Raw genomic sequence first — 24,893 nt, 5'->3', positions numbered from 1 at the left:
TTTCGTCTAAAGTTACACAGTTTGACATCGAACTGGAAAAATTACGAGCTATACGAAGGCGTGCAGAACGACGATACAGACGCACAAGATCAATTTACGATCTGAGGGAAGCAAGGCGGCTCCAGAAAAAGATTCAACGACGCATTTACAAACTGGAGAGCGAACGCTGGAAAGCATTCTGCGAATCTCTAGACCCTCATAAACCGCTGTCATATATCTGGAGAACAGTTCGTGGTCTTCGCTCCTCTCCACAACAACGGCACCCTTTTAAAGCTTTGGCACTCCATCAGGGAAAAACAGAACTCGAGGTGGCTGAAGAATTTTGCACGAGAGTTGCCGGGAATATTGTGAACGAGAGCATCGACGCCGTGATCGTTCCTGAGACGCGATTACCAGAAATGGACATTCCGTTCACCATGGAAGAACTGGAAGGTGCGTTAGTCGCTTCTAAGCGCATGTCATCGCCAGGTCCTGATGGTATTACTTATAGTGCGTTGGGACACCTTGGACAAAAAGCTAGAAAAGAACTTTTAACATGCTTCAACAACTCCTGGCTCAGCGGCAGTGTTCCCCGAGAATGGAAAATTAGTCGATTAATACCACTTTTGAAATCGGGAAAATCACCATTGGACTTGACAGCGTATCGCCCTATTGCCCTCGCAAGCTGCCTCGGAAAAGTGATGGAAAGGATGGTTCTATTTCGTCTCGAGTGGTACTTGGAACGATACACCAAATACCCTTCTTGCATGGCAGGCTTTCGTCGGGGCCGCTCCTCCATTGACTGTGTCCTTGATTTGTCGACATTTGTTCAACAAGAAAAAAGTCGCAAGCGCATATCAGTGGCACTCTTTCTTGACGTGAAGGGTGCATATGATAATGTAGCTCACGATGCCATCCTCACTTCTCTCGCAGCGATGGGCGTTGGTGGACGAATGTTTCAATGGATAAAAGATTATATAACTGGCAGAGGTTTCTTTGTACAAACATATGAGGGAACAACTGCCCAACATTACACCTACTGCGGAGTACCTCAGGGAGGTGTTTTAAGCCCCACATTGTTCAATGTGGCCCTCATTGGTTTGGTGAAGGTTCTGCCAAAGTCGGTGTGCCTATCCATATACGCCGATGATATTTGCCTCTGGAGTGCTGCAGTTACTCGCCCTCAGGTGCGTGCACGAATACAGCGGGCAGCAACACTCACAACAGCCTACCTTCAGAAACAAGGCCTAAATATATCAACTGTGAAGTGCGCGTTGATGGCGTTTACACGCAAACCAATGACGCCATACCCTGTTTACATCAATGGGCAGAGTGTCAAATATGCACGGACGCATCGTTTCCTGGGCATAATAATCGACAGAAGTCTTTCGTGGAGCCCACATTGTGCGTACTTGAAGAAGAGACTGCTATCTATTGTGCATATCATGAAATTCTTGTGCGGTAAAGCATGGGGAACTTCTCTGGCCTCCATGCTACAGCTGTACAGGGCCCTATTTCTGGGTCTATTGCGCTACAGCTTGCCTGTACTGACTAACACTTGCAAATCGAATACTCATTTATTGGAGAGTTTGCAGGGTCAGGCACTGCGTATCTGCCTAGGACTGCCCCGATGCGCTTCTACTTATGCCACAATCATGCTTGCCAAAGACCATCCGGTCAGGACATATATAGCTGTGGATTGCCTCAGAGCGCACATTCGACATGCTAGCCGTGTCCCCGACCACCACTTGGCCCTTCTACCTTCCGGAAGACCACTTGCTACGTTTTCAGACGTCATAGCCAAGCACCTAAACAGCATTCCATCAGGATATACGCCAGCTGCGAGAACGGCATGCCCTTTGTGGTGCCTCGACCAGCCGCAAGTACGTCTAAAAATTCCGGGAATCAAAAAGAAAAGCAGTCACTCCAGAGTAGCATTGAAGCAAGCAACACTGCTATTATTACATGAGTTGTACTTAGACCGAACGCAGATATACACTGATGGGTCCGTCTCATCCAGCAGCTCATCAAGTGCCGCTGTAATTCCGGCTGCAGAAATTACAATCAAATTTAAGTTGTCACATATGACTACATCTACGGCATCAGAGCTTGCTGCTATAAGGGCTGCTTTACAATATCTCGTTCAAGAACGTCCAGGAAAATGGGTCATATTCTGTGATTCGAAGGCAGCGCTTCAGAGTTTGCAGTCTGCCATGCGTAGGAGGAGCCATGACCAACTGGTACAAGAAATAAGACATTGCCATCATGAAGCTCTAGCACGAGGGCATGATATTATATATCAATGGCTGCCTGGACATATCGGTATTACCGGAAATGAACTAGCCGATGATGCAGCCCGCTCAGCCCATGAAGAAACCCGTGTAGTCCCGATTCCTCTATCAAGGAATGATGCAGCAAGACAACTTTACCTGCTGGCTCGAGATCTCACACGCACGTTCTGGTCGTCTACCAGCTTCCAAAGGTGTCAATTTTATGAACTGGATCCTTCGCTAAAGCTAAAACTACCATCACAACTTTCCCGCTCCGATGCGACACTGTTATGCCGCCTTTGGTTGGGTGTTGCATTCACAAAGGTGTACTCCTTTCGCATTGGTATGGCAGACACTCCTACATGCGACTACTGCGGAGATGAAGAAACCATCGAACACGTCCTCTGCAGCTGCGCTTGCTACGACGCACAGCGATGCCAGCTACGGATGGTTTTGAATCGACTTGACCCCGGACCATTTTGTGTGCGGAAGATACTAGGACCTTGGGCATCTGCCTCAGTTGCGGAGAAAGCAACTAAAGCACTGCTTCTTTACCTTAAGTCAACAAACCTGAGCGACCGCCTGTGAACTGTGTGTGCTCACCGAGTGTGCTCGTGATTGTGTGTACCTTCTCATCTTTGTGCAACCTCTTTTCTTCCCTTTATCCCTTCCCCAGTGCAGGGTAGCAAACCGGATGTGCGTCTGGTTAACCTCCCTGCCTTTCCTTGTATCTTCATCTCTCTCTCTCTCTCTCTGGTAAGCCGACATTATTCTCCAGCAGCCATTCCAATCTTGCCAGCACCATGCGTTCCATCACCTTACCAATGCAAATGAATAGGGCAATGGGTCTATAAGTAGACAACTCGTGTGAACACTTGCCTGGTTTCAGTAAGGCCACTATGTGGCTACACTACCAACTTTCTGGGACTGTCGCTGTTTCCCACGTAGAGTTGTAGAAGGACAAGAGAGCCTGTCTTGCTTCCTGGCTGAGGTGATATAAAGCCGAATATGTAATTCCGTCAGGCCCTGGTGCGGACGACCGTCGGGACGTAGAAATAGCAGCATCGAGTTCGTGCATTGTGAATGGTAAGTCGAGGCGATCGTCGCTGGATGGCGGTGAGGCTGAATACGTAGGTGATATCGATGAGGAGGACATACCTACGAGTAAGTGGCAGTAATCTTCTGCAACCTCTACTTCAAGTTGACCTTGCTTTAGAGCCAAAGATCGGAAAGCGAACAACTGTTGAGTGGGCGTCTGAAGGCTTCGGACAGTTTCCATATTCGAGACAGGGGTTTTCTGGGGTCAAGAGAGCTACAAAATACCCTCCACCATTGCCTATCGAGCTTATCGAGGTGTCGCAATACATGTCGTTGTGCTTGGCGTGCTGTAGATAGGTGAGATGGTGATTTAGTCCTCCTGTATTTTCTCTCTGCCCGGCGACGAATTGCATGAAGGTATTCATATTGTGCGTCAAGTTGTGATCTTGGTAGCGACACATTCACAAGTTTCGTATGCGTTGTTAATGCTGATGCATTAGGCTTTCTATTTCAGATACAGATTGAATGTTCCCGCACTGAGCATTTACAGAAGATTGGAATCCTGGCCAGTCTACGCTTTTCACAGGCCGGGGAGACGAATGACAGAATCCTTTTAGCTGTATATATGTAGGGAGATGGTCACTTCCATTTGTTTCAACGTCTACAAACCAACAGGTGGTAGGCAAGAGACTTCTGCTCACAAAACATACGTCTAGATAGCTGCTGTACGATGCGCCATGGAGGTAAGTAGGTGAGCCATCGTTAATGGACATAAGGTCCTTGTTGAGCACAAAATCGGGATGTTGCCGCGGGTGTTCATTGAGGCAGAACGCCACATGGGATGATGTGCATTAAAATCCCCAACTAATACATGTGGTCCAGGGCAAGCTTGGAGAACAGACCAGAGATGGGGACAGTTCACGTGGCTTCTAGGAGGAATGTATGCACCAATTATTGACATTGAACGTCGCTTGTGCTTTATAGATAGGCAAATATAGTCGTTAGAAGCATGAGGAGCCATGGCATGTCTCACGTACATTAAATCTTGACGTACGCATATAAATGCTTCGCTCGCATTTCGATCACAACGTGACCACAATGTGACGTATCCGGAAATACGAAACGACGACATCATATTCGGCTCACATAATAAAACCATCAGAAATTTGTATTTAAATATCCGCTGTCGAAAGTCAGACAATCGGTTCGCAAACCCCGTGCGTTCCACTGCATTATAGCAGAGGTGCGCAAACGTTCATCGTAGAAATTCGTCATATTGTTTATGAAAGGGTCAGCAGTAGCGGTTCCAGCACGTTGAGGATCTGCACTGCTGTGTTCGCTCCTGGTGTGTGTAGTTCGTTGAGAATCGCACGAATAGATTTTAGTAGATGCTTCAGCATTGTTTGGCTCTTCTCAGTGTCTTGCCTATCATTTTCCGCCCTCTTTGAAGTTGCAGCCCATGATGTTGTCTTTTTTATTGCTCCGGTCGGCAGCGAAGGCCACTCAGTATCTGAAGCATCGGCGTGCAACGCGGGCGTTGGTCCACTTTCTGCATGCCTGGGACGTCGTGCGTACAACATGGGTGTAGCGGCCTGATAATGCGCACGTGTATGTTCATCTGTTGCTGATGGTGATCTAATCACCAGGACTTTGCCTGCCATCAAAGCACCTTTACAAGTGCTCTTCATGCTTACTCTTCGCCAGCCTGTGAGGCCCATGGCACGACTTCATGCTCTCCCATAGTACAGTACCTAGTAAATCGTTGATCAGCGCCACCAACCTCAGGTAGTGACCGCTTTCGGCCTTTTAGAATGACTTCCCACGTCGTCGCCGCCACCGTGTACACTTACCGGCGTCGAGATGCCGCTGCACTTTCACAAGCCCTAACAGCGCCCGAGGCAGCTTGTCTGCCTTCTCTGTGTTGCCTTCGCTGTCGAAATGAAAATTGACAGATCCCACGTACAGTGGGAATCGATGATATGAGAAGCATAAATGAGATAAGTTGATATTTTACTTTGAAATCAGCACAAAGCTACGAGGTAGAGGTAAATGATGACGTACACAACTTCCGTGCCATGATTATCATGTTTGGATGTGTCGTTTATCTTCGTCATCTATTCACGTCAGGTGATACCAAATTTTGTATATGTGGAGCTTGTGAAACGGCCGCGAGAACGCTAAGAGCGCAGTATGTTGTCATGTTCTTACATGACGCGCCTGTCCGGATTATCATGTTTGCACCAGTCATATAATTCGTGATTTATTGACATCACGTAACACCAAATTCGGTATATGTGGAGCTAGCAAAACGGCCGCGAGCGCATCATAAAGAGCCCGATATACCCCAATGAAGCGGTGATACGCACGCATGCTGGGCACAGAGACGTTACGTTAGCGAAACGCGAGCCCTTTATAGCCTGACGCCAGGCGCGACCAGCGTCCGTCTGTGTGACCCGACGGCAACCGGCACGAAATGCGACATGCTACAATTGGCGCTGATGCGTTACCCAGACAACAGTGCGTCTCTCTCCTTTTGTGACGGAGAACGCCGGACGCGTTGAAACGCACATGATTCAAAACAATGCTGTGTGGCACACGCCTGCGAGTATATGGAAGAGTAGAGCTTCCTGAAATTAACTAGAGGAGACTATGGCGCTACGACCGTTCAGCGACCATGGGGATGATGGATAGTAGACACATTTGCCTAGTCTTCGTACTTGCGGCTTCGTTTATTGCTCTGTTTCGGTTTTGTTTTGAAAGAAATATTCAATCCCTTTGAACTTCGTGGCCCGATTTGGAAGCGCAGGTCTAAAAGAATAAGATGGTGAAGCGCCACCGCTGAACATTTGCTATTATTTGCTTCGTAAGAAAACAGCTCCAAGCCACACGAACACACATGGAGCCAAAAGCAGGCCCGAAGTGTGAAGATTAGAAAATTGTGTGTACTACCCGTCATTCCTATGGTCGCTGAAGCGCCGTGCGTCGCAGCTCCCATAGACACTAGCGTCAGAGTTTCCTCTTGTGTATATTAGGAAACTCTATGTATAGCAGGACTGGCGCCTGGCATGGCAACGCTGGCGTGATGATGATGATGAAAAACATTTATTATAAAAGAGAGAGGTACGGGGCCAAAGCCTGACCCTGCTACATGGTCGGCGTCCTTAGTCCGGGATACCGCATGACGAGGCCCCTACTCGCGCCCGTCTCACCAGAGCCCGTTGAGACTCTAGTGATGAGCTGTCGAGGAGGGCAGTCTCCCATGCCTCTCGGGAAGGGGTAGGGGAAGGGGGTAGGTGGGGATTTTTCGGACATGCCCATACCATGTGGAAGATATCACACGTCTCCCCACAGTGTGGGCACCGCCCATCTGTGTTCGCATCGAAATGCTTTAGGATTGCAGGACAGAGTAGAGTACCTGTCTGCAGGCGCCTTAGAGTTCGCTCTTCCGCCTTACTCAGCCCCTTTGCAGGAGCCGGGTAAAGGCGGTGAGTGTCACGATAATAGGTGAGAATTTCTTTGAACCGCAGCAGCGGTGTATTGGCCTCCGAGTCATAAGAGCCAAGGTGAGGAGCCCGGTGGGTAAGCGCTCGGGCGGCCGCGTCAGCGGCCTCATTACCTCGTAGGCCCTGATGGCCAGGAGCCCATACGATGCGTTTCGGGGCTGGATCAGCGAGAGCCCGTTTTAGAATTTGGCTGGCTAGTGGGGATATCTCTCCTACCAAGTAATGAGTACATGCTTTCCTGGAGTCCGTGATGATAACTTTCGAGTTGGGGTCCGCAGCAGCAAGCGCTATCGCGACTTCCTCAGCGCGCTCTGGATTTTGTGCTCGGAACGAGAGCCCATTGACATGCTTTTCCCGGTGAACTACAGAGGCCGTGTAAAATCCCGTGGGCGAAGGCCCTGCTATATCTACATAGAATACACCAGGTCGGGAGCCGTGTTGCTTCTCAAGCGTCCGAGCCCGCGCCTGTCTTCTGCTTTCGTGCGTGTGCTTATCCATGTTACTGGGGAGTGGAGCGACCGAGAGCATATGCCGCCACAGTTCCGGAATACGCTCCGCCTCCTCTGCAGTGCAAGTGTGCTGTATATGTAAGCGGTTTAGCAGGCGGCGCCCGGGAGCCGTCTGCACGAGCCGCGTATATTGATTCATAAGGTGGGCCTCCCGCAACTCCTGGTAGGAGTTGAGCACACCTAACGCCCTCAGTTTGGCGTTGGAAGTGGCCACCGGGAGATCTAGAGCTCGTTTAGTAGCCTTACGAATGATGGCATCTATTCTTTCGTCTTCTTGCTTGTTAGTGCGAAGGTATGGGACGGCGTAGAGGATTCGGCTAGTCACGAAGGCATGCGCGAGCCGAAGCGCGTCTCTGCCCCGCAGACCACCCCGCTTGTTGGAAACGCGGTGGATCATGTGCCCTACCTGTTCGCCTATTCTCTTGAGTTTCGCTATAGTGGAGTCCGGTCTGAGTCTGTGGTGAATGAACAGGCCCAGAATTCGGAGCTCCTCCACCTCTCTGATGGGAACCCCAGACAGGGAGATGTGTATGGCTGACTTATCTCTTGGATTCGCTCTAACGTGCAGAAGCTCTGATTTGTTTGGAGCACATTGGAGTCCACAATCTTTGGCATACGCCTCGACTATGGATGCGGCCTGCTAAAGGCGTTCCTGCATTTCACCAAGGCTCCCTTCAGTGGTCCAGATTGTAATATCGTCGGCATATACTGCGTGTTGTGTGCCTTCCACCCTGGCCAATTCGCTTGGAAGGCGCATCATAGCAATGTTGAAAAGAAGTGGTGATAACACTGCTCCCTGTGGGGTACCCCGTGTTCCCATAATGTACGGGCCATATTCCTCGTCCTCGATCCGAAGAAGTGCCTGGCGTTTAGAGAGAAAATCTCTGACATATGCAAAGGCCTTAGCCCCGCAATCAGTGGAGCTCAAGTTAGCCAGGATGCTGCTGTGTTTAACATTGTCGAAAGCCCCCTTCAGATCGAGAGCGAGGATGGCTTTATCATTGTGTTGCATACTTATGGGCTGTATGACGGCCCTATGAAGCTGGAGAAGGCCGTCCTGTGCAGACATGTGTGGGCGAAACCCAAACATGGTGTCTGCAAAGAAGCCCTTGCCCTCAAGGTATGGGGAGAGGCGATCCCGTACCATCGTCTCCATAAGCTTGCCCGCGCACGAAGTCAGTGATATGGGCCTCAGATTTTCTGTATTCACGGCCTTGCCTGCTTTGGGGATAAAAGTCACAAGTGACGTTTTCCATTCGGAAGGGAGCGCACGGCCGTCCCAGATCTCGTTCATGTATTCCAATAAATGGAGGTAGGCTGTGTCAGGGAGGTTTGCCAACAGCTTTACGTTTATGCGGTCCAGCCCCGGAGCCGTACCCCTGCGCATTTTAGCTAAAGCCGTTTTAAGGTCATGCAACTCAAAACGGGCATCGAGTTGGTGGTTAGGCTTACCAGAAGGCGTGTACACCGGCCCAGGCGGGTCCTCTGTACGACAGAGATACCTATCGCACAGAGCATCCGCAAGCTGTGCCGGAGTGCCTTGGTACCCTTGCAGAGCTCGCCGGAGCTGCTTCTGCGCCTCCCCTCTCGTTTGAGAGGGGTCTATGAGACTGCGAAAGAGACGCCATGTCCCCTTCGAGCTCATCTGACGAGCTGCGGCGTCGCAGCGGGCTATCCAATTTGAATCTGAGAGTTGGGCAGCATACGCTGCAGCTTGTTCCGTGAGTTGGGCTATGCGGATACGCAATTTGCGATTAGTCTTCTGCTTTTTCCAACGTTTTGTTAAGCTTCGGCGCACCTCCCACAAGTGTAGGAGGTGATTGTCAACTGCGGGGGTTTCTTCGTTGGTTTGGAGGGTAGTAGTAAGTCTTTTCTGAATGTTGTTTACGTGTTGAGCCCATTCTGCATAGCCTCCAGAAAATAGAACGGGAGGGATAGTCTGATTGCGAAATTGGGTCCAATCGGTCAACTTGGCTTGACCGCATTTTTTATGAGCTGACTTTTCCAGGAGTGTGACCCGGAGTCAGGTCTAAAAAAATAAGATGGTGAAGCGCCACCGCTGAACATTTGCTAATATTTGCTTCGTAAGAAAACAGCTCCAAGCCACACGAACACACATGGAGCCAAAAGCAGGCCCGAAAGTGAAGATTAGAAAATTGTGTGTACTACCCGTCATTCCTATGGTCGCTGAAGCGCCGTGCGTCGCAGCTCCCATAGACACTAGCGTCAGAGTTCCCTCTTGTGTATATTAGGAAACTCTATGTATAGCAGGACTGGCGCCTGGCATGGCAACGCTGGCGTGATGCGACGAAATGAACGCCAGCGAGCTCACGCACTGCATCACATCGAAATCTATTGGCACCATGACTGTGGCATGCAGTCATGGTCTCACTCGACAAGCACATCATGATTATCATGTTTGCACCAGTCACGTACCTTCGTCATTCATTGACGCCGCATAATACCAAATTTGGCATATTAGAAGCTAGCGAAACGATCCTGAGCGTATCTTGAGTATGACATGTAGTCATGTTGTTACATGACACGCATGTCGTGATTACCATCTTTGGATGTGTCATTTACCTATGTCGTCCATTCACGTCACAGAATACCTAGTTTAGTACATGCAAGCAAGCGACACGGCCTTGAGCGAATCATAAGCGTAGCACCCAGTCATGTTGTTATATGACGCACATCTCAAAATTGTCATGTTTGCACCAGTTTTTTTATGTTGAAATAGAACAAAAATGAAGGTGTTTTTGTCACCGTTACTTGGCGATGGCTACCCCTTTACACTTAATTTGCACAAGTAAAAATATGAAAACACAATAGCATGCATACATATATACAGTCCTACATGGGTGAGAGCAAAGGTTTTCCTATATGGGCAGAACAAACATGTAGACGACACGCGCACTTTGAACTTTTGTCCGCTCAGTATTCGTCACAAACCTTCGTTTCTTCGAAGAACTGTTTTAGCACCTTCCCTGCTTTGCTGTTTGTTTTGGATGGCCATGGACCAAAAATTTTATTCAACCTGAATGGTCACTCAGGATCTAACCTATGCAGTTCTAGTTCTAGTCGCCTTCGGTGTGTGTCGTGTTCCGGACAGTCGAGCAAGAGATGACAGATATCCTCGTCGTCGTGGCCGCATGAACATGCTCACGATGTTGCACATAGAATACGAAGTAGGAAGCGCTTTGTGTAAGCAGTTCCGAGTCATAGGCGATAAATGAGTGTGTCGATACGCCTTGGGAGGTCACGGTCTAATTGGTCTTCAAGATTAGGATCAAGAGAATATAGAATCGATTCCTTTGTTTTGTCTGTGAACCAGGTAGACAGGCAAAATTCATGTTTTGTTGTTCCTAAAGTTCTATATACATAATATTTATATACCGGAACGAGGCACGTTTGCGTAGATTTATGAGCGGCTTTCGCCAACTCATCCGCCATTTAATTTCTCCTAATTCCGCAGTGAGTTGGGACCCACTGAAATGCCACTCGAAGATTTGACTTCGTAGCTTCTGAGAGCTCTTTTAGTATAGCGTATACTATACGCACATCAATGTGTCTTGAAGTGGCACTTTCCAACACGCCAGTGCTGCCAGAGAGTCTGTAATTACCACCCATTTTCTTCGTGTCACTGACAGTTTAATAAAGCTTACGGCTAGCAAAATCGCTATGAGCTCCGACGCTGTTGAAGAAGAGAGGTGGCCTAAACGACATTCATAATCTTTGAGCAACAGGCAATATGCGAAATTACCAGCGTCATCTAGTGAACGCAGCAGGTACCATATCCGCCATTTTGATTCTAGCGAGGCTTGACCACTACGCTCGGGCGACACACATGCAAGCGTACGCGTTTAAACGCTTCGACTGTCGCATTCAGATTTTGTTTTGCTGGCGAAATGCCAGTACACTGCTGTGCCGCTGTGCAAGCAGCGCGGAGTGACAGACATCGATGGGAGCAAGGTATGTGGCTTGAATTAGGATTTTGCAGCAATCATTTAAACGCAAAACAGGGGAATGGCGTGCACAAGCTTTATGGGCACAGTCTAGGATGCATGTATCTCCGCGGTGCGCGGGCTGCATCAGAGCAATGCAAGACTAACCATTTTACTGTGTTACGCGGACTGGCCGTGTTTTTATAGGTTTGTCAGCTTTGCGGCTAGGTGTTTTCACTACGTCGGGCCTCTACATGACAGTGGTGCTCTTCGATTTACCTGTTCGAACTCGCTGATAAGCTGTGCTGCACTCAAATTTTCTTATGACTTCGGGGAAGCCTCAGACTACCCGTGGACTAACCGCGGTGAGTCCGACATGGTAAATCGAAGAGCCCCAGCGATTCCCTGCAGTCGAAAAGAGAGTCCGCCACTGCTGGTGGGGTAACTAGTGTGAAAGAACCGAACTGTTAGGACGGGATTTTCTGTGACGAGATTACACCATGTAGGTAGACGACGTACAAATGTTATTTTTGAAGGTCATCGCGCACACAGACGTGCACAGCTTCTGATACTCCGAGTACCATGCCATACACGCATCTTAGAAAGGCGGCTCGGTTGCTTGTCCGCATTCAAGCTCCGTTGTGTCCGCAAGTATGGTCACCGCGCAGCAATAAAACAGTCAATCGGAAGATAAGGGCTACTCCCAATTTGGAACAGAAAAGTATCTGCTCTTCAATTCCCCCAACGTGCGCGAACGCAACTTTACCATTAAGACCTCTCTCAATGATTTTTCTTTACCTACGAAATAAAACAAAAAAGATAGCGGGGTGCACTGCCGTAGGTTTCGAAAACTGGCACCATGAGTATCGCCAGGGCTTGACTGAATGACGTTCTGCATGAGTTCAGAGTGCCGCATTCCCATTTATCCGTAAGACGGGATTCATTTTCCGCGTTTTAGTCTCGTGGGCTCAGTTGCGTTGCAGTTGTTTTTTGTGTTGCAACTCACCTGTTTGAAAAATGTTTCATATTGCATTATAAAACATACAGCTGTGGAGACAGCCATAACTTAGTTGTATGGGATTCAGCATTTTGGCTGCCTTACACTCGCAGCTCCAAGAAACCTTTGAAGTTACTTAGGTATAAAAAATAATAGATTTAAATTCCCCCCGAGTGTCCACAAGTGACTAATGCCTCTTAAGGCTTGCTGTGAAGGGTCATATCTAGGAAAGGCTGCTAAGAAACGGGAGAGTGCACAGAAAAAAACTGAGGGAGAGGGGGTCACATTAAAAGTGCATCATTAGTCCTGCAATGCACATATAAGTGTGACCTCTATTCTCTGTGAGATGAATTTGTGATAGTGCCTGTGTTTGTGAACAACAATCGTTTAAACAGCTAAGAGAAACCTAGCTCATGACGTCGCAGTGAATGTTTGTTTGCTTAAATTTTGTAGGTATCCTTCCACCGCTTTCCGAAAGATGCAATTACATACAAGTGGCAAGATGTGGCAAGATTCCTAAACAGTTTGTTCACATCACATGTACGCGCACTGGGAAACATCTTGCTGTGGCCATCGCAGTAGCTCAGCGCAGTGAAGCAAGTGTTCAGGAGTCGTAGGGCCATACTAGCGAACGCGTTGCCGTCGACCACTCGCCCACATTAAAATGGCGGTGGGGTCAAAATGCACAGTGTTGCCAGATCACTAAGCAATTTAGCATATGGTGCATTCTAGAATAATGAATGATGATGTCACTGTCTCTTTGGTCACGGAGCCGTCAGTGTACACGTGAGTGTATCTTTTGTACTTGTAAAACAGATGATGTGATGTCAACTGCTGAGCGGCAACGCTTGGCACTTCATGTTTGCTGCGAAGTTCGTCTATTGACGTTTCAATAGTTGGTAGCTCAAGCAGCCATGGAAGGTAGTTTTGGTCCAGTGGCCATTGTGTCGACATAGGAAGCCGGGAAATGTACTGTTGGTACACATGGTGTATTTGCGCTTAAGCACGGTTCACGATGTTGGATATGAGCGGATGGGAAGGGTGTTGCGTGACTAAACGAAAGAGGTGCCGACATGTCTCCACATTTCTAATTACTATGAAGTTGGGTTCTCTTGCCTCTGCCAGTGTCAAAAACTTTATGTTGCCTGTGGAACCGCCAGGCATATGCGTAAGCTTCGTGCTTGTGACAGCTGAAGTCGGTGTAGCGACGTCTGAGAGATGTTGTGGCGAACTGGCGCAGAGTAGGCAATTTCTGTTGGATTAGTGCACAATGAACGTGGAGGAGAGACGCTGATCTACCGCACAATTTTGTTCCCGCGATGCGACGTATAACATTTATGGTGCTGTTCACTTGATTTTCTAGATCAGCAATATGCTGACTCCATCTGAGTTGGCTATCTAAGGTAACACCAAGGAAGCGATGCTTTCGTGTGATTTCGATTTTCTGGCCATCCACAAAAAGCTTCAAGTTTTTCACTCTTTTTCTCGTGAATGGCAGAGCTACAGAGTTGGCGTGAGAAATCTGCATGCCTCGTTCTTTGAGGTAATCACTTATTGCGTCTAGTCCTTGCTGAAGCAGATGTTCGATCACTTTCAGTGATTTGTGAGACGTCCATATGCATATGTCGTCTGCATACATGAGTATGTTCAAGGCTTCGGGCAGTAGTTCTGGAAGACCTGTCATTGCAGCATTGAAAAGAAGTTGACTTAAAACGCTTCCTTGGGTTACACCTCTGCTCACGTTGAAGCGATCACTGTCTCCGTTAATGGTTGAAATATATATTTGTCTGTTACATAGGAAGTTGGCGATCCATTGAAGGATACAACCGTGAACCCCTAGTGAGATAAGCCCGTGCAGCACAGAAAGGTGGCTCACAGAGTCGAACGCCTTCTTAATATCTATGAACTCCGCAACAGCCATGTTCCCACAGCTCATCTCATGTTCCACAAATGTAACGAGGTCGAAGACGCAGTCCATAGTGCATCGCTTTGCACCAGTCACATACCTGCGCCATCCATTCCGTACTGTAATATCAAATTTGGTATATGTGACGCTAGCGAAACGGCCGTGAGCGCATCATGAGCGTGGCGTGTAGTCATGTTGTTACATGAAACGCATGTCATGATTTTAATGTTTCGGTCTGTTGCTTGTGTTCGCCATGCAGTCATCATACCATACCAGTTTTGCAAACTCCATGTGAACGAAACCACCGCAAGAGCTACAGGACCATGAAATGTAAATCATGACATTCGTCACATACATTTATGATATTTTGTGACCAGTCAAATATGTTCTTCATACAGTCATGTTATGTCCTACCAAGTTTGGTATTGATACAATTATCGAAATGGCCAAGAGAGCTAAAAGTCGTAAGCGGCAAGATAGATAGATAGATAGATAGATAGATAGATAGATAGATAGATACGCTGAAAGTCGCTGAAGTTCACTGAGAAATGTCGCACTTAAAGAATAGGCCCCGTATCTGCATGTTAATCTGCTAATGTTGCCGAAATTTTGCGTGTGGAAAGAGTGAACAAAACATTTATTTGATGTTCTGCGCAAGAAAATCGGTGAATGGTATTCCGGAGGCCCGGCGTTTGAGGGGAGGCAAACTAACCCATCAAGTCACGTTACACGTGTGAGATGAGCCCCATCTGGCAGTTTTCTTGAAAAACAAAGCGCGCAGCTCTAAGACGGGCGTGCGTGGCGGCCTCAGAGGTTAAAAGTTGTAGAACGCAAGATGACGGGTCGGCGCCACCGCGGTGTCGTCTTAGCAAAGCGTTGGACACACTCGCATTTCGTGCAAGCCCCACCGCTGTGGTCTAGTGGCTAAAGTACTCGGCTGCTGACCCGCAGGTCGTGGGTTCGAATCCCGGCTGCGGCGGCTGCATTTCCGAAGGAGGCGTTAATATTGCAGGCCTGTGTTCTCAGATTTTGGTGCACGTTAAAGAATCCTAGGTGGTCGAAATTTACGGAGCCCTCCACTGCGGCGTCTCTCATATTCATATGGTGGTTTTGGGACGTTAAATCCCACATATCAATCCTCAATCTTTTCGTGCAAGCGTTGCATGGTCAGCGCAGCGTGATAAGCGAAACGGTCTTTAGAATTACTTATGTATTCCTTTCTAGTAAAAGACGCACATGCATAATATATACGTGTTTTTATGGTGCCTCAGATATGCGAAATAATTGTTTTTTATATGACATTCGCACAAGTATGAACGCTGAAGCTTGAGAAACGTTGATGGGCGCTTCGGATGAGGTTGGCCTGTGGTTGTGTACTCAGTACCATTAAAGTGGACTAACGGACAAATGTACAGACAGACAGAAAGACAGGCAGACAGACAGACCAAGTTTTTGCGTCGGAGGTTCCCATGGAGACTATCATCTTTAAAAATTGATCAAGCACCAGGCACGAACGACGCCGCGGCGCTTTTAGTGCTCTCCACTGAATTAGCGAGCACGTGGTGGGAGCCACAGAGTTTCGTAATATACACTAGAGGAAACTATGGTGCTTTTATGCTCACTCGTAATGGTGAATTTATGCTCACTCGTAATAGAGTACAAAATATTCGAAATCAGCGAACAGTTTTTCTAAGCACATGCCGAAGCATATTGCTGTTTTCATCATGTGGCCTCATAAAGTGTGAGGCCCATGAGACGGTTTTCTTCCCTCCCATAGTAGACGAGTATTCTAAATCGTTGAACACTTTTTTTCTAAATAAAAGTGTCTTGCTTCACTTCAGTGAAACTCGCCCTCATGGGGATATCCTAAGGCTCTCTGATAGTACAGTGCATAGTTCTCTAAATTGTCAAGCATACTTTTTTTTAAAACGATTGAATACGAAATGGTAGGACAAGAGAGTTTAAGTATTGTGACTGTCTTGTCACGATGTGAAGAACCGGAGAACCCCGAAGCGTACGTAGTCAAATTTACTTCTCCAGACACGTTGGGCACACACCTGTATACAACGGGCACACACCTGTACACAATGTGGGACATGAGCGCGACCACTCCTTTCGCAAGGTGCGTGCGTGATGTTATACGTGAAATATATAGAATGTTTTGTTCGACGCCCCGCCATGGTGGTCTAGTGGATAAGGTACTCGGCTGCTGACCCGCAGGTCACGGGATTGAATCTCGGCTGTGGCGGCCACAATTTCGATGAAGGCAAAAAGGCTGTAGGCCAGTGTGATGAGATTTGCGTGCACGTTAAAGAACCCCAGGTGCTCGAAATTTCCGGAGCGTTTCACTACGACGCCTCTCTTAATATTATGCTGGTTCTAATTTTCTACCATACTGAAGACAATTCTTTATCTTTTGGTCTAATGATATGTTAACACGTAAGTTATCCCTGGTAACAACTTTCTCAAAGTGCGAAAAAATTCAACATAAACAATACCTTGCCGGCGTCTTCACACAACACATGTTATGACGACGCATCAGATGCGGTAATATATTTGCGGAGCCTCTTAATAAATAATCAAGTAAATGCCAGGGACATACTGCACCACTACGCTTAGCCATTTTCACAAACGAACATTCTTCGACGCAAGTACTTTTGTCTACGTTGTAGTTATCTGTGGATTATTGAATAAAAGTACAGCAAAGATATGTTAAGCCTTCTTTCAGTGATCATGCCATGAGATTTTGTTGTGTTATAAGAAACAAGTTTTTATTGCGTTAAAAAATAAATGGACACTCCCAGCTAGATTAGACCCCCGAATACGGTGACTGCAATCATTCTCTGTATATGTGTACTCAAATAGATGTTGGAAAACGCAAGAAAAATATTCTTGCAAAAAGACTCCGGCGCACGGAATGAAACGTCCGACCTCTTGCTTGTGAGTGCGTAGCGTTGGCCACAGAGCCACGAAAAAGCATCTTCTTCAAACATGAAACAGCAATCTAAATTATATATCTACCACTTATCACTAGAAATGCCGCTCTCCGAGAAACTGTCACATTTTAAGCATTACTAGCGGAATACTGCATTGAGCGCACGTCGCCAGATTGTCGCGATGTGGCGACGCACTCATACGCTGATGCACTCATCTTTCACGCGTACTTTGCCCCGCGGAGAGGGGGACGGGGACGGAGTAGATGCTCACGCGTGCGCGTGCTCATCTCACGATGGGAAGAATCCTACGCCTTGGGCTTTCACGGGTACGGATTTGTTGAAGTTATTGGGCGCACAAATGTCACTGCACTCACTGCATAGTCAGTGTTCGCGAAAAGGCCGCGCTTTTCAGGCACAGTGAAGTAACAACTTAGACTTATATTTGCGTTTATCCGTACTGTGAGCTCGTTTCTTGCGTCATTTTTGCGTGAGGAAGCGGGGCATGTTCTTTTCTGACAGCCATTCTTCATGTGACATTCAAATTTATTGATATTGCGTTCATTGCTTCGCCTTTGAAGCAAAGCTGTGACTTTCCCTGTTTCTACGAAAGGAAATACAAGCTCACATGGCAAGAACGCAGAGTACCATTGAAGCATTCACTCACATCAACCAACCACTGGTCGTAAACAGCACCACAAATCTTGGTAATAAAGTCTCTCGAAATTCTATTCTGTCACCAGCTCGTATAGTTTGTCCAAGCAAGAGCACTAAGGCTCAGCACTATTTCGCCGCCATTGACCCTTGCGCCGTATAACAATGGATATCATGATCATCACGAGTGGAAGAACTGTTTCGTGCTGACTAATATAGGTTTCATCCTCTTCATCATCATCATCATCAGCCTGACTACGTCCACTGCAGGACAAAGGCCTCTCCCATGTTCCTCCAGTTAACCCTGTCCTGTGCTTGCTGCTGCCAATTTATGCCCGCAAACTTCTTAATCTCATTTGCCCACCTAACCTTCTCTCTCCCCCTAACCCGCTTCCCTTCTCTGGGAATGCAGTTAGTTACACTTAATGACCAGCGGTTATCCTGTCTAGGCACTACATGTTCGGCCCATGTCCATTTCCTCTTCTTTATTTCAACTATGATATCCTTAACCCCCGTTCGCCCCCTAATCCACACTGCTCTCTTCTTGTCTCTTAAGGTTACACCTACCGTTTTTCTTTCCATTGCTCGCTGCGTCGTCCTCAATTTAAACTGAACCCTCTTTGTAAGTCTCCAGGTTTTTGCTCCGTAGCTAAGTACCGGCAAGGTACAGCTGTTATATATATAACATACGTTTACTGCATTGTAAACGCGCTCATATATTGTCACTTCGTCACACTTCGACTATGACACCTATGATATTCTAATATGTCCCGGTTGTATTTCTTAAATGAGCTAAAAGATAAGGCAGCATTCACGAATCTCTGTCACGAATATCTATATTGCTAGGAATTTGCCGTCATTCACAGTGATATCTCTAGTAACATCAGGTGTTTGATATCTGTGTACTCGTTCCTTGTTAACTTTCATACAAACCTGTCGGTGATTTTAAGGGCATTGTCGAACCCCGGTTGTCGACTCCCCGCGGCACAGCCAAAAGCACCCGCCACACTTGTCATCGACAACTGTCTACGCCAGATGCCAGCGTTGCAGAGAACATAGACCTCAACGACAAAGGGGAGTTCGCCCGCTAGAAGCTTGTTGTCCAGCTCATCAGACGCTGCCGCCACTGCGATTTTGCCAGCGTCACCTACTTACCCACTCCCGGCTGATTTACCATGTGAGTGACAGCGTGCCCCGGACCGACCACGCTCGTCCAGTGTGTACATGTGCATTCTTTTTTAACGTCATGTTTAGTGCCCCAGCAGTATACTGCAAGTTTCGAACTGCATGTACTACTTGTGCTACAGTGTTCAGGTGAAACCAACTTTTATTATTAGTTTTTAATGTTTTTTCTTTAAGCAACACTGCTGATTTCACAGAGACCATTTCAGAGAGTGTATACATATTACAAGTGATAAGGAGACAAAAAAACTGAAAAAAACAATAACTCTGTTCACAGAAACTGCACAGCATGCACATTTGCTTATATTGTGAGGAACCGGTTTATTCGGCCAGGCTCGAGCTCAATCACACCGGTGATGATATTCCTAGATGAAGAAGATGTACAGGTGATGATGATTACAAAGAGAATAAAGAGACATTCGCTTGTCGCGCTCACACTAATTCCCCCGCGCGGTGAAAGCGGCCGCCTGGTCGCTTGACAGTATCATGAAATGCGTCGCGCATAAGGCTTTAAACGAGATACGTGCACTATCTCTGTTCCTCGGCAACGATGATCAGGACTAGCGCTAAGAGGAGAAACGCGGTAATTGACAGGAGATGTCTGTTCGATCACCGTGTATGGCCCAATGAAGCGACTGATGAATTTGTCACATAGGCCAGGGACGCGTAGTGGAGTCCATAGAAGAACTTCGTAACCAGGGGAAAAACTCACAACACGGCGAGACGAGTCGTAGCGAGATTTTCGAGTGTCTTGAGAGAGGCCGGTGTTAACACGGGCCTGGTGACGGCAGTGTGCGAGACGAGATACGAATTCTTCAGGGAAAGGAGCCGTCGAGGGTGCGGGGGCCGAAAGGAGAGACATCCAGAGCGAAACTCGGCGAGCGACCATGGACGAGAAAAAATGGAGAAAAGCCGGTAGTGCGTTGAGCAGCCGTAATATAGGCGAATGTCACAAAGGGTAGAATTGCATCCCAGTTCGTGTGGTTGGGGTGAATGTACATGGCGATCATGTCCGATAGGGTCCGATGAAACCGTTCAGTCAATCCATTGGTCTGTGGGTGGTAGCTAGAAGTGGTCTTATGAAGAGTGTTCGAGGCACGCAAAACTTGCTCGACAATGGAAGATAGGAAGACTTTGCCACGATCACTGAGGATAATGCGTGGAGCTCCATGACGCAAAAAGATGTGGCGAAGAAAGAAATCGGCGGTCTCAGTGGCAGTCCCAGATGGTATAGAAGCTGTTTCTGCGTAGCGGGTAAGGTGGTCGACTGCCGTGACAATCCAGCGATTGCCATTGGACGATATAGGAAGAGGGCCATACAAGTCGATTCCAACGACTTCAAAAGGTGTGGCGGGACAAGGAAGAGGTTGCATTAAGCCAGCCGGAGCAGTTGTCGGTCGTTTTCGCCGTTGGCAATGGACACAGGAGGCGACGTACTTAGCGACGGCTGAAGAGAGGCCAGGCCAAAAACAACGACTTCGTATTTTGTCGTAGGTCTTGTGGTAGCCTAGATGAGCAGCGGTTGCATCATCATGAAAGGCTTCCAGAACTTCACGTTGCAGAGTACGTGGGATGACGGGTACCCACTTGTTGCCATCGATGTGGTAAATGTAGCGACATAAAGCATCACCGACAAGCTTAAATTGTTTAAGTTGTCGACGGAGTCTGGCGTTTGGAGGAGTAGTAGAGCCGGTCAAGCGGTCAACAATGGTGTGGCAGTATGGGTCGACACGTTGTTGTGAAACAAGGACGGGTAGGGTGGCAGGTGATGAACTTACAACTGCGATTGGAGAGGTGCTGTTGTTTTGGAGTATCGATGGTGAATTGCTTCCGCTGGGCAAAGGACAGCGCGAAAGAGCATCAGCATCTTGATGCTTCTTACCAGATATTAGGCGACATCGAAATCATACTCCTGTAAGCGAAGCGCCCAGCGACCAAGGCGACCCGATAAGTTTTTCAGCGATGAAAGCCAGCATAGGGCGTTATGGTCGGTCACGACGGTAAAATGACGGCCATGAAGATATGGTCGGAATCTTTGCACTGCCCAAACAACAGCAAGGCACTCCTGCTCGGTGATGGTGTAGTTCTTTTCTGGAGCGGTAAGAGCACGACTTGCGTAAACAACGACGCGTTCGCGTGAGTTTTTGTCACGCTGCAAGAGTACCGCACCAAGACCATGACTACTTGCGTCGGTGTGAAGTATGGTGGGTGCGGTAGAACCGAAGTGGCACAGTACCGGATCTGACGTGAGGGCTTGCTTCAATGCCGTGAAAGCGCTTTCGCAGCCTTCGGACCAAACGAAGGGGACGTTCTTTGCAAGGAGTTGATGGAGCGGAGACGCAAGTTCCGCGAAACCACGTATGAAGCGCCGGAAGTAAGAAGATAACCCAAGAAAGCTGCGCAGGTCCTTCTGACGTAGTGGACGAGGAAAATCGAGGACAGCGGCAAGCTTCTCGGGGTCGGGCCGAATTCATTCTTTGCTGACAAGGTGGCCGAGAACCTTGATTGTCTTGCTAGCAAAGGTACATTTCTTGGTGTTAAGCTGTAGACCGGCTTTTGCAAGGCATGTGAGGACTTCGTCAAGACGTTGTAGATGCTGCGAGAACGTGGATGAAAACACTACTATGTCATCGAGATAACACAGACATGTTTTCCATTTCAAACCACGCAATACGCCGTCTATCATGCGTTCGAAGGTGGCGGGCGCATTACAGAGTCCAAAAGGCATCACATTGAACTCGTACAACCCATCTGGCGTTGAAAAGGCGGTCTTCTCTTTATCAGATTCCGACATTGGTATCTGCCAGTAGCCTGACCTAAGGTCGAGGCTGGAAAAATACTCTGCGCCCTGTAATGAATCCAGTGCATCGTCGATCCGAGGGAGGGGATAAACATCCTTGCGCGTTATTTTGTTTAGCGCACGGTAATCGACGCAGAAACGCACTGTCCCATCTTTCTTTTGAACGAGAACAACTGGCGATGACCAGGGACTCGAGGAAGGACGTATGATGTTGCGTCGTAGCATGTCTGAGACGTTTTTCTCGATGATCTTGCGTTCTGTCTGAGACACGCGATATGGACGCCGATGTACAATACGAGAGCCGTCAGTCTGGATGCTGTGAGTAGCGGTGGTAGTCATGGTGAGGGCGGGCGAGTTCACGTCAAATATAGAACGGTGTCTATTTAACAGGGCGAGAAAATCTTCAGTTTGATCAGGTGTTAAGTCATTGCTTATAGTCGGCGACACAGGTGTGGCAGAGGCATTGAATGGCAATGATTGTGACTACGGAACATCGTTGTGGTTGTTGTTCGGAAGAGTAACAATCGCAACAGGCTCACTGTCGACCGCGCAAGATACTGTTGAGCCACAGGGAAGCAGTACACACTCGGGCGTTTGATTTATGGCGGTTAGGTACGTACACCCATCGAAGAAGCGAGTAAGCCCCGGTGTGATCACAATGCCCCTACGTAGGGTATGACCATAAGGGAGAATTAGTACGTCACCATCCACAATGTCGGTGCAATTAACACTTATAATTTCTTCGATGTATGGCCGAAGTACATAATCTGACTTGGTGACAAGGCGGATGCGTTCATCTTGTTCAAGCGGAGAAGAGTCAGTGGCGTTTAGATGCAGGAGGCGCTGATGACATGATATGAAAGCGGACGCAGAAGACAAGAAATCCCACCCAAGAATGAGAGCGTGGATGCACTCACGAAATAGCGTGAAAACAATGTGATGACGAATGCCTTCCATGCAGACACGAACGGTACACTGTGCAAGTGGACGAATGAGAGCGTTGGTCGCCGCACGTAGAGGTGGGCCGCCATAAGGTGTGGTGCCTTTTCGAAGGCGGGAACAAAAATCAGCACGAATAATCGAAACGGCAGCGCCAGTGTCTACAAGAGCCTCAACACGTACACCTTCTACAAACACTACTACCAAATTCGATGGCCGCTCTGGAGGAATTGTTAGCTGTCCAAGGGATGCAGTTTCCCCTCCTAAAACTGCATTGGGGAGTTTTCCGCGTGGGCGTTCGTGGAATGGGAGGCGGGCCGTAGAGGCGACACTGAACGGCGAGCTGGCGAAGGCGACCTGCGGCGAGACGTACGGGAATTCCCAGGCATGTCCGTGTTGTAGGTAGGTGACGATGAACGGTAATAGGACGATCGGGAGGGTAGCCATAAGTAGTTCATGGTTGGACGGAAGCTTCGATGTTCTTCGGGAGCGTAGCAGCGTTGCTCGTCTTGCTGGCGCCTTCGACAAAACCGAGCAATATGTCCTCGATAGCCGCAGTAGTAACAGATTGGTCGAGGTGGGCGTTGAGGTGCGTAGTAAGGTGGTGCACGCACTGGCGGTGATAACGAAGCCACAGGCATATGGTCTGCTGTTGTAGGCACAGAAACGGTGGGTGCGGCAGAGAGCGCGGCAACTTCGGCGTACGTGCGCGTCTGGCGCACGCAGGGACTGTTGGAACACGTCGCACGCGATGCGGAGGCGATCTCTTGTTTAATCAGGTCTCGCAAGCTATCTTTTTCAGGAGGTAAAGTAACTTCAGCAGCACAGGAAGAGCAGCGCCCGTGCAGCTCTTCACGAACGATGTCGCGAATAAGCGCACGCAAGTCGAGGGGTGCAGGCAAACGAACGTCGGTGGCATCGTAGCAGAGGCGAAGAGACTGAAGCTCGTCAAGTCGCTGACAGATGGTTATCACGTCTTGGGTGGTGGCAGGATTTTGCGTGGCGAGGGCGTTAAAGGCGACGGTGTTAATTCCTTTTATAATGTGGCGTATTTGGTCGTTTTGAGACATGCCGGTGTTAACGCGCTTGCACAGTGCAAGGACATCCTCAATATAAGAGGTGTAAGATTCACCCGGCAGCTGCGTGCGTTGAGCGAGTTTCTTCTTTGCTGCCTCAGTGCGAACTGCAGGGGCACCAAATACCTGACGAATTTGCTGCTCGAAAGTGTCCCAGTCGGGAAGATCCGGATGGTGGTTCCAGAACCAAGTTTTCGCAACATCGGACAAGTAAAATGGGACGCTGCGTAACTTGTGTGGATTGTCCCACCTGTTCAAATCGCTGACGAGGTCGTAGTTTTTGATCCAGTCTTCGACATCATCGCCTCGGAGACCGGAAAACACAGGTGGATCACGCAGGCGAGTGTTGTTGGGCGGAGCGGGTGGCGGTGGCTGCAGTAAGACGGCGACGTTGGATGGGCCAGGGTTTTCTTGGGCCGCCAAGGCAAGGGGTTGTATGCGACGACCCGAGCGGAGCTCCAGTGAGAGCGGGCGAGAGGACTTGAGGGAATGAAAAGCACAGTCCACCACTTGTGAGGAACCGGTTTATTCGGCCAGGCTCGAGCTCAATCACGCCGGTGATGATATTCCTAGATGAAGAAGATGTACAGGTGATGATGATTACAAAGAGAATAAAGAGTCATTCGCTTGTCGCGCTCACAATATAATTTTCAAGAGCATATGTAAACATGAGGTTTTCGCAACAGTAGGACTTAGTCGGTTCCACTCATTTATGGTTTGCGGAAGGTATGAATATTTGAAGCAATTTGAGTTAGAAGTGTATTTATTTATTTATTTATTAGAATACCCTCAGGGCCCGTAGGGCATTACAGAGGGGGTGGGTACAACATATATAACACACAAGAAAAAAAGACAAAATAAAGAAACAAGTATCAGATGCGCAAATCAGGAAGGCAACATAAGTCAACTAAAAATGTATAAGAATTCAAGCACATACAAAACAAAGATAGATAATGGAAACTGCGTATAGTTACAAGCATTGCTGAGAAATTGCAGTCTTGAATAACAAAGGGTCTGTTATTGATACAACAGAAGAGGGAAGGTGGTTCCAATCGGCGGCTGTTTTCGGTAAGAAGGCTGCTGAAAAGAATTTGGTGTGGCAAAACGGAATGGCAACCTTATGCTGATGATCAATGCGCGATGAGTGGTATGACGGTTGTGAA

The sequence above is a fragment of the Rhipicephalus microplus genome, chromosome 2 (assembly GCF_043290135.1).
Source record: "Rhipicephalus microplus isolate Deutch F79 chromosome 2, USDA_Rmic, whole genome shotgun sequence".
Taxonomy (NCBI): domain Eukaryota; kingdom Metazoa; phylum Arthropoda; class Arachnida; order Ixodida; family Ixodidae; genus Rhipicephalus; species Rhipicephalus microplus.
Note: the sequence above shows the minus strand (reverse complement) of the source record.